Raw genomic sequence first — 8,491 nt, 5'->3', positions numbered from 1 at the left:
AAACATAAAATCTTGGAAACTCAACAATTTGATTTCTTACATTAGGTTTTTTATGATTTCGTTAATGCCTTCGATTGTGTTGATTATGAAATTCTGATTAATAAACTATAGTATTATGGCATTCGAGGTGTTTCTTTAAAATGGTTTGTATCTTACTTTGAATGTAGAAAGCAACCATTCATAATTAACCTACTAGAACAAAAAATTCGGATATTTACTTCCATTCCATCATCTTCAATGTCAGAAAATTATTACCTTCAGAATTAAAAGAGGCAAACACATTTATGTGTTTTAAATATTTAGGAACTTGAAACAAGAAGTCAAAACGCAAACAACAGCAGCATCTAGGATATGAGGATTCCTTCGAACCGTGATATGGAGGAATAAATTTTTAAATATCGAAAGCAAAACACGGATATATAAAACTTGTGTCAGACCAGTAATGACATACGCCATAGAAACGAGGGTGGAGACTGCAACTACTAAGCGGATTCTTAAAACGACCGAGATGAAGACATTACGCTCAATCACAGGGAAAACATTAAGAGACAGAATAAGGAGCAATGAAATTAGAAGAATGTGTGACGTTCCGGATATAGTGAGATGGGCCAGAACTAGAAGAAGAGCATGGAGAGATCATGTCAATAGAATGGACGACGATCGACTGGCGAAAATCGCAAAGGAAGAGAGACCCAATACAAGTAGACCGCCTGGAAGACCACCAAAGCGCTGGTATGAGAGTTGGTCCTCGGAGTCACAACTTAGGCTGCCTCTTTGAAAACACAAGACAAAGTCTAGTCTTAAAATAAGAAGAAGAAGAAACACATTTAATAAGTTCCGTAAATGGACAAAGGCGTTTCTGCTTGGATGACCTTATTATTCCGTTGCAGAATTATCGATCTATCATAGACTGGCGTCAATATTTCTCTCTCTCTCTCTCTCTATTTTAAATTTGCACAACAGCTCCATAAATGCTAGGTACGGGCCTGGCGAGATACCCAAAAATAAATTCAACTATACCTATTTCTATGTAGCCAAGTTTCACCTACTTCAGAGATAATTCTTTTGATTTTGATCGTATTGTTATGTCACTAACAATATCCCATATATGTAATCATTAAATTCCCATAAACCACATTATATTAGAATGAAAAAAGTTAAAGTTTTTTCATGAAAATTACAAGATTAAATATGGAGAATAATCGATAAAATCATGAATGCCTCATTATGTATCTTCGAGACGACTGCAAGCAATGTCTACAATTTCTTCTCAAGCTAAAGTACTACAAAAAGGTACTAACGAAAGATAATGACTGTCTAACAGGACTGGTCAGTATGAAACTCAAAAGAATCAAGAATCGTCGATAATTACATAGTTCAGAGCCTCCTCCATTCGACCATAGCGATGATCGCCTCAGCCGCCATGTCATAACGTATCATTTAATAAAATCTGAGTACCTACGAATTAAAGTAATTGAAGGGGATGTCACACTTTTTTTCCGTCGCGTTTCTGAATGGGGTATTTTTAAGAAATAGTACAAGCTAGAGGATACACGCAAAATTTGAACATGCGAATACAGAGTGTGACAAAGAGATTGTTATCAATAGAATCGCTTATACTGGGATCAAAACCAATTCAACTGAAACTATCTTTCTCTACTATGAGAGTATGAATATCCTTAAGGACAGGAAAGTTAGTTTTATCGTTATTTCTAGTATGTCGCGAGCTTTTTTAAACTTAACTTAACGAAAGCAAGTCAAATAGATGCAAATTGTATTGAATTTTCAAACAAATCAGATATTTTGTTTAAGATTCTGCTTTTCATTGCTCTATATCCAATATACGAAGACTTTTCCAAAAGGAAGCTATTTTTCTGGGGTTTTTATGTCCCACTTCCCAAGATGTTAGCACTATTCCTTCGAATTGCCTAAGCCTTTAGATCCTCAAACAACCAGTCGCGTTCACTACTGAACATTGGCCTCCCTTAATCTTTGTCACTGTGTACGGCCCCAAACAACTGTCATCCTCAATAAAACCATCCTCTTTTCTGCACTACGCTCTCTACTCAATAATTTTTTTGGTCTACCAAATCTTCTGGGCACATGGCCTTTCCAGCTCCATTATTTCAAGCTAGTTATTCTTTCTACCACGTACGTTAAGCCTATCTTATATTTGTCACTCTCTACCTCAGAGTATCGCTCGCTGCATTACCCGGATTTTGTTGTTTATAGCTTTTGCTAAAGCTAGATTTTCAACACCGAAAGAATGCATCGTTTGAACACCTGTCCTTCAAACAAACAGGGATTTCGGATCTGAAGACATGATTAAACTTGCCATATTCGGCTCATGGGGTTTCACTTAATACAATGTTGGATACTTATAATATAAGAATTATCAAGCATACTTTTGATATCGATGATGAGGTATGATTTTAGTACAAAAGTCGTCGGTGAATTTGAGGTGATCCATTTTTTCGCCGTTTATATTATTACCTTTGTTTTCAAATTCAAGCTAACCTAATCTTTAGATGAAATGAGCAAAACACTCGCTTTGAACCATCTGTATGCCAGACAGATACACCTCGAGCTTACGCAAGATCTTTATCGACCTCTGATTGGCGGTCATTGATTATCACTTCGAATGGGATATCTCTGACCATCGTGCTATGCATTTACTACATTGGTTTGTTGCAGTTTTCTAGTTTTATCTATTCTGGAATCTTTAGGCGACTTGTCAAATTCCCTGAATTCCAAAAGATCAAAAACATAAATTGGTAATTATTTAGTTTAGGTTGCATACGCCCGATTTCCTTTAAATTTTAGTATGTTGCACAGTTTTTTTTTATCCTATTATGTTGGGCGCGGAAATTATTCCTTCACATACTTTTTCGAGGTCGAAAATTTAGATAGGTTAGTTTATGTTAGGTTAGGTTGAGTTTGGTTAGGTTATGTTAGGTTAGGTTAGGCTCATACTCAAAATATTGAACGAGATATTCGTGATAACATACCTCGTTATGGAAGAACTAGATCTCATTATAGTCAGTATTTTGGAGAATTTCTATTTAAAAGACATAATTCATATTCAAATAGAATTGAAGTTGAAGAAATGTCACGAATGTATCCAATAGAAATTAATTATTATTTGTACGTGTAAATAAATGATTATTGTTAGAAATTGATTTGTGGCATTACGTTAGTCGTAACTAATTATATTAAATGTTAGAGAGGATTGGGGGCGGGGGGAGGTATGTTATAAGATAGTCTACATTTTTGAACAGACCCCCCCGCCTATGATCCTCTCCAACATCAAGTATTTGTAAAATATCAACTATTTAAGATAGTGTACATTTTCCAATGTATCTTTTTCAGCATAAAAAACTGTATAACATACTAAAATTTCAATTAAATCAATGTTTGCAATCCGAGAAGTATTAAGTAAATTTCTAAATTTCTAGCAGAGTTAGTTGTATGAAAAAATTTATATCAAGTTTTGTTCAATATACTTAATTCATTTCAAATTATCCTCGGGGTTTCATAAATATTTATCAATCTATTTCTTATAGTAAAAAAAAACACGAAATCAAAACACATTCACTTTTATCTATATATATATATATATATATATATATATATATATATATATATATATATATATATATATATATTCTGAAATAAATCTATAACTGGTTACAGCAAATACACAAAAACTATCAAAAAACATGATACATCTTCTTTCTGTTCGTAACCATGATGTCGACCGCACATTCTTTAATAAATCTTTTGATTTCGTTAATGAATTGCAAACGGGTACCTGATGTGGGTCTTTTTTGCAGAAACTTTCGCCGTTATACGATTCGATTATTACGGCAGAATGGTTTTTGCTACGGTATGTTCGTTGGCTGCTCCTCAATATTATAATAGAGATCTTAAGAAGTTTTTGCTGTGTTGATAGACAACGTCGTTGATTTCAAAGCGGTGCTTATCCCGTTAAGAAACTATGATTGACTTTTTGAGTTACGAATATCTCATTTCGGTGTTATTAAATGTTCGCTATTTTTAAAAATTTATTGATCAATTTTCCTATTACCTAATTAGACATTATACAATATCCTTAACATTTTCTAAAAGGATTATATTGTCATTGTCATTATATTGTCATACCGTAAAGACATTTTTTATAAAGTTTATAATTTTTGACGCATTAAACCATCTTTTCTCTATCCATACCTTTTACATGGGGATTTTTCCAGCAGACTATCTGTAACTACTTGATCTTATCAAAATTGGGTTCCAACAGTATTAAGTTCAAGTAATAAACAAAAAGTTTTACGTTCCAGCAACAAATTTAACTTGATATCTATGATGAGGTATGATTTTAGTACAAAAGTCGTCGGCGAATTTGAGGTAATCCATTTTTTCGCCATCTATATTAATACCTTTGTTTTCAAAATCAAGCTAACCTATGCCAGACAGATGCACCTCGAGCTTACGCAAGATCTTTATCGACCTCTGATTGGCGGTCATTGATTATCACTTCGAATGGGATATCTCTGACCATCGTGCTATGCATTTACTACATTGGTTTGTTGCAGTTTTCTAGTTTTATCTATTCTGGAATCTTTAGGTGACCTGTCAGATTCCTTGAATTTCAAAAGATCAAAAACATAAATTTGTAATTATTTAGTTTAGGTTGCATACGCCCGATTTCCTTTAAATTTTAGTATGTTGCACAGTTTTTTTTATCCTATTATGTTGGGCGCGGAAATTATTCCTTCACATACTTTTTCGAGGTCGAAAATTTAGATAGGTTAGGTTAGGTTGGATTATGTTAGGTTAGGTTAGGCTCATACTCAAAATATTGAACGACTTTGGCGAGATATTCAATATTAATGTCCCGAGTGCATGTCAAATTGTCTCATAATTTCCTCTCGTGCGCATTCGCGCACTCGAGAAAATTAAATTATCGACAATTTGACATGCACTCGGGACATTAATATTGATAACATACCTCGTTATAGAAGAACTAGATTTCATCATCGTCAGTATTTTGGAGAATTTCTCCAATGGGTAGTATTTCAAAAATAGTTTAAAGATATTTTGGAGCATATGGAGCCGCGCATGTCAACACATATTTTAGATCGTGTATCGTACTTTATCAGGTTGTAAAACATTTCAAAAATGGGGCTATGTGCTCGTTTGGCTTAATAATAGGTAGATATAGTCAATTAAGGTGTAGTTAAAATTCGAAATATGATTAAAGCATACTGCTGAAACAAACCTATGATCTAACCCTCTGATGATAAGTATAGTTCTCTTAATTAGTCCATTTTTCAAATTCTGTAGAAGAGTTGGTGATTTCCTGTCTTGTTCGTAATATTTTCATTCCTGTTTTCAACTGTCACATCAGCGTTTTTAAGAACTACCAACTAAACGTCATCTGTCAGCTTGATCAAATAATTCGGTCTTCATCCATTCCAGATGATCCATACTGATTTGATGATATGCATAATTATCGTAAAGTGTCCTGGTTTCAAATTCTGTAAAAGAGATGGTGGTTTCCTGTCTTGTTCGTAATATTTTCATCCCTGTTTTCAACTGCGACATCAGCGTTTTTAAGAACTACCAACTAAACGTCATCTGTCAGCTTTTCGATTCTTGGTTGATCAAATAATTCGGTCTTCATCCATTCCAGATGATCCATACTGATCTGATGATAAGCATAATTATCGTAAAGTGTCCTGGTTTCAAATTCTGTAAAAGAGATGGTGGTTTTCTGTCTTGCTCGTAATATTTTCATTCCTGTTTTCAACTGCCACATCAGCGTTTTTAAGAACTACCAACTAAACGTCATCTGTCAGTTTTTCGTTTCTTGGTTGATCAAATAATTCGGTCTTCATCCATTCCAGATGATCCATACTGATCTGATGATAAGCCTAATTATCGTAAAGTGTCCTGGTTTCAAATTCTGTAAAAGAGATGGTGGTTTTCTGTCTTGCTCGTAATATTTTCATTCCTGTTTTCAACTGCCACATCAGCGTTTTTAAGAACTACCAACTAAACGTCATCTGTCAGCTTTTCGATTCTTGGTTGATCAAATAATTCGGTCTTGATCCATTCCAGATGATCCATACTGATCTGATGATATGCATAATTATCGTAAAGTGTCCTGGTTTCAAATTCTGTAGAAGGAATGGTGGTTTCCTGTCTTGTTCGTAATATTTTCATCTCTATTTTCAACTGTCATATCAGCGTTTTTAAGAACTACCAACTAAACGTCATCTGTCAGCTTTTCGATTCTTGGTTGATCATATAATTCGGTCTTCATCCATTCCAGATGATCCATACTGATTTGATGATATGCATAATTATCGTAAAGTGTCCTGGTTTCAAATTCTGTAAAAGAGATGGTGGTTTCCTGTCTTGTTCGTAATATTCTCATCTCTATTTTCAACTGTCACATCAGCGTTTTTAAGAACTACCAACTAAACGTCATCTGTCAGCTTTTCGATTCTTGGTTGATCAAATAATTCGGTCTTCGTCCATTCCAGATGATCCATACTGATCTGATGATAAGCATAATTATCGTAAAGTGTCCTGGTTTCAAATTCTGTAAAGAAGGTGGTGGTTTTCTGTCTTGTTCTTAATATTTTTATGTTTGTCCAACCGCCGTATCAACATTTTTAAGGACTACAACTCCTCTGTCAGGTTAACAGATTGAAGGATGGAATTAGAGACTTTCAGAATAATGTAGATATATCGCAGAATCCTTAAGGTATCCTGGACAGCTAGACTAACAAATGAAGGGATACTAGGACGTGTTAACAAACAACGAGAACTTTTTGAAATTATTAAAAATAATAAAATGGCATACTTATGACATTTAATTCGAAGGACGAAATATCATTTCCTGCAATTGTTAATTGAGGGCAAGATTGAAAGGAACCGGAAAAAGGAAAGGTGCGCTACAACTCGTGAAGATTTTTAATCCGTTGAGATAAGAATGCGCCAACTCGGGATGGGGATATTTCAGGTAAACGAAAAGGTAGTAGGAATACATGATACAACTACCTGGATTAGTACCTTATCCACTTTGAGAAGTTGGAAAATTCCAAAATTGAAACCTAGAATTTCTAAATCCTTCAAATTGCATTTTAACATTAAGTAGGTACTACACAATATATAATAGAGAAATGAATTTTCAAAATTTGCGGAAGCCGTAATTTGTAAAATCCCATATAACATAATAATGCACTTTTGCAATTGGTTAGGTTAGGTTGTATAAGTCAAATCAGAATATGAATTTGTGAAACACGTCTGTTATTATTACGTGTTTAGAAATATTTTTACTGAAATACAATTATTATTTTTTATTTCATAGTTAAAATCCCGAGCTACATAATCTCCCCTTGCTAGTTGTCTAATCTTCATGACAACCACGATCACGGTTATTAAAATCACGATTTGGTGGCGCACGCCCAGAAGGAAAAATTTTGGACTTCGAAATATCAGTCAATCAACATATCTACACAATATACAGTCGTTAATACACGCCACAAGGAATCGAGTAATAATGACAAACATTAATTAACGGTTTTCATCAGAAGAAGTTACTTTTTTACTAATATATTCATTTTTCCATATGATGTCTCATTCAGATATGCTAATCTCGTTAACTTCCTCGTCTATTTCGTTCAATGTGCTACTTGTTGTTTCCACGCCCAAATAATTGAAGTTCGTAAGCTGTAACCCATAGATCATTTGAATATTACCATGATTTGTATGCTCTAGCGGAATAAACGTTAATCAAAATTGCTAAAAGAGGAACTCCCATAACGATTTCGGTGTCATTGCCATTAATAATTACAAATATTCAAATTAGAGACTATACATTACGTCTCACGTCATACAAACATTCTTTTATTCCGGAAAATAAAGTTAATTGCTTTATACTCTGCTCTAAACCCACCATCTTGTTACTAATTTCTTCTATTTTTATTGAGTTTCACTGTTTCTCAGTGTAGTTTGAAATAATGTTGCATGGAAACGATTCATATCGTACGGTATACTTTTGTACAAAACTTAAAGCAATAAAAGGTAACGTGTTCTGAGGTTTGAAACCCTGCCCACCGATTAAATTTGATGGGTCAGTGTCCATAAATGGCGATTGGTCTACGACGGAACGAATGCTGAACACCCAAAGCTTTCTTTCGTGATTTGAAATAATTAAAACCGATTTGGATATGGAAGTAAAAAGGGTGTAATGATGATGTGACTTTTTAAACTATAATTTTAGTTACGCTGAGAAAAATATTCAAATGTAATTGGTAGTTTAGGCTATGGCGGTTACTAACTGTTAATCACTTCAATCAAATCACATGGTTCAATCTATTATTTTTAATTTGTTGAGGTTAGGTTAGAATAGGTGATTCATTATATGAAACATCAAATATAATATCTATCAATATTTTTTTGGATTCAATTCATAATAATT

This window comes from Diorhabda sublineata, chromosome 7 (assembly GCF_026230105.1).
Source record: "Diorhabda sublineata isolate icDioSubl1.1 chromosome 7, icDioSubl1.1, whole genome shotgun sequence".
NCBI lineage: Eukaryota > Metazoa > Arthropoda > Insecta > Coleoptera > Chrysomelidae > Diorhabda > Diorhabda sublineata.
Note: the sequence above shows the minus strand (reverse complement) of the source record.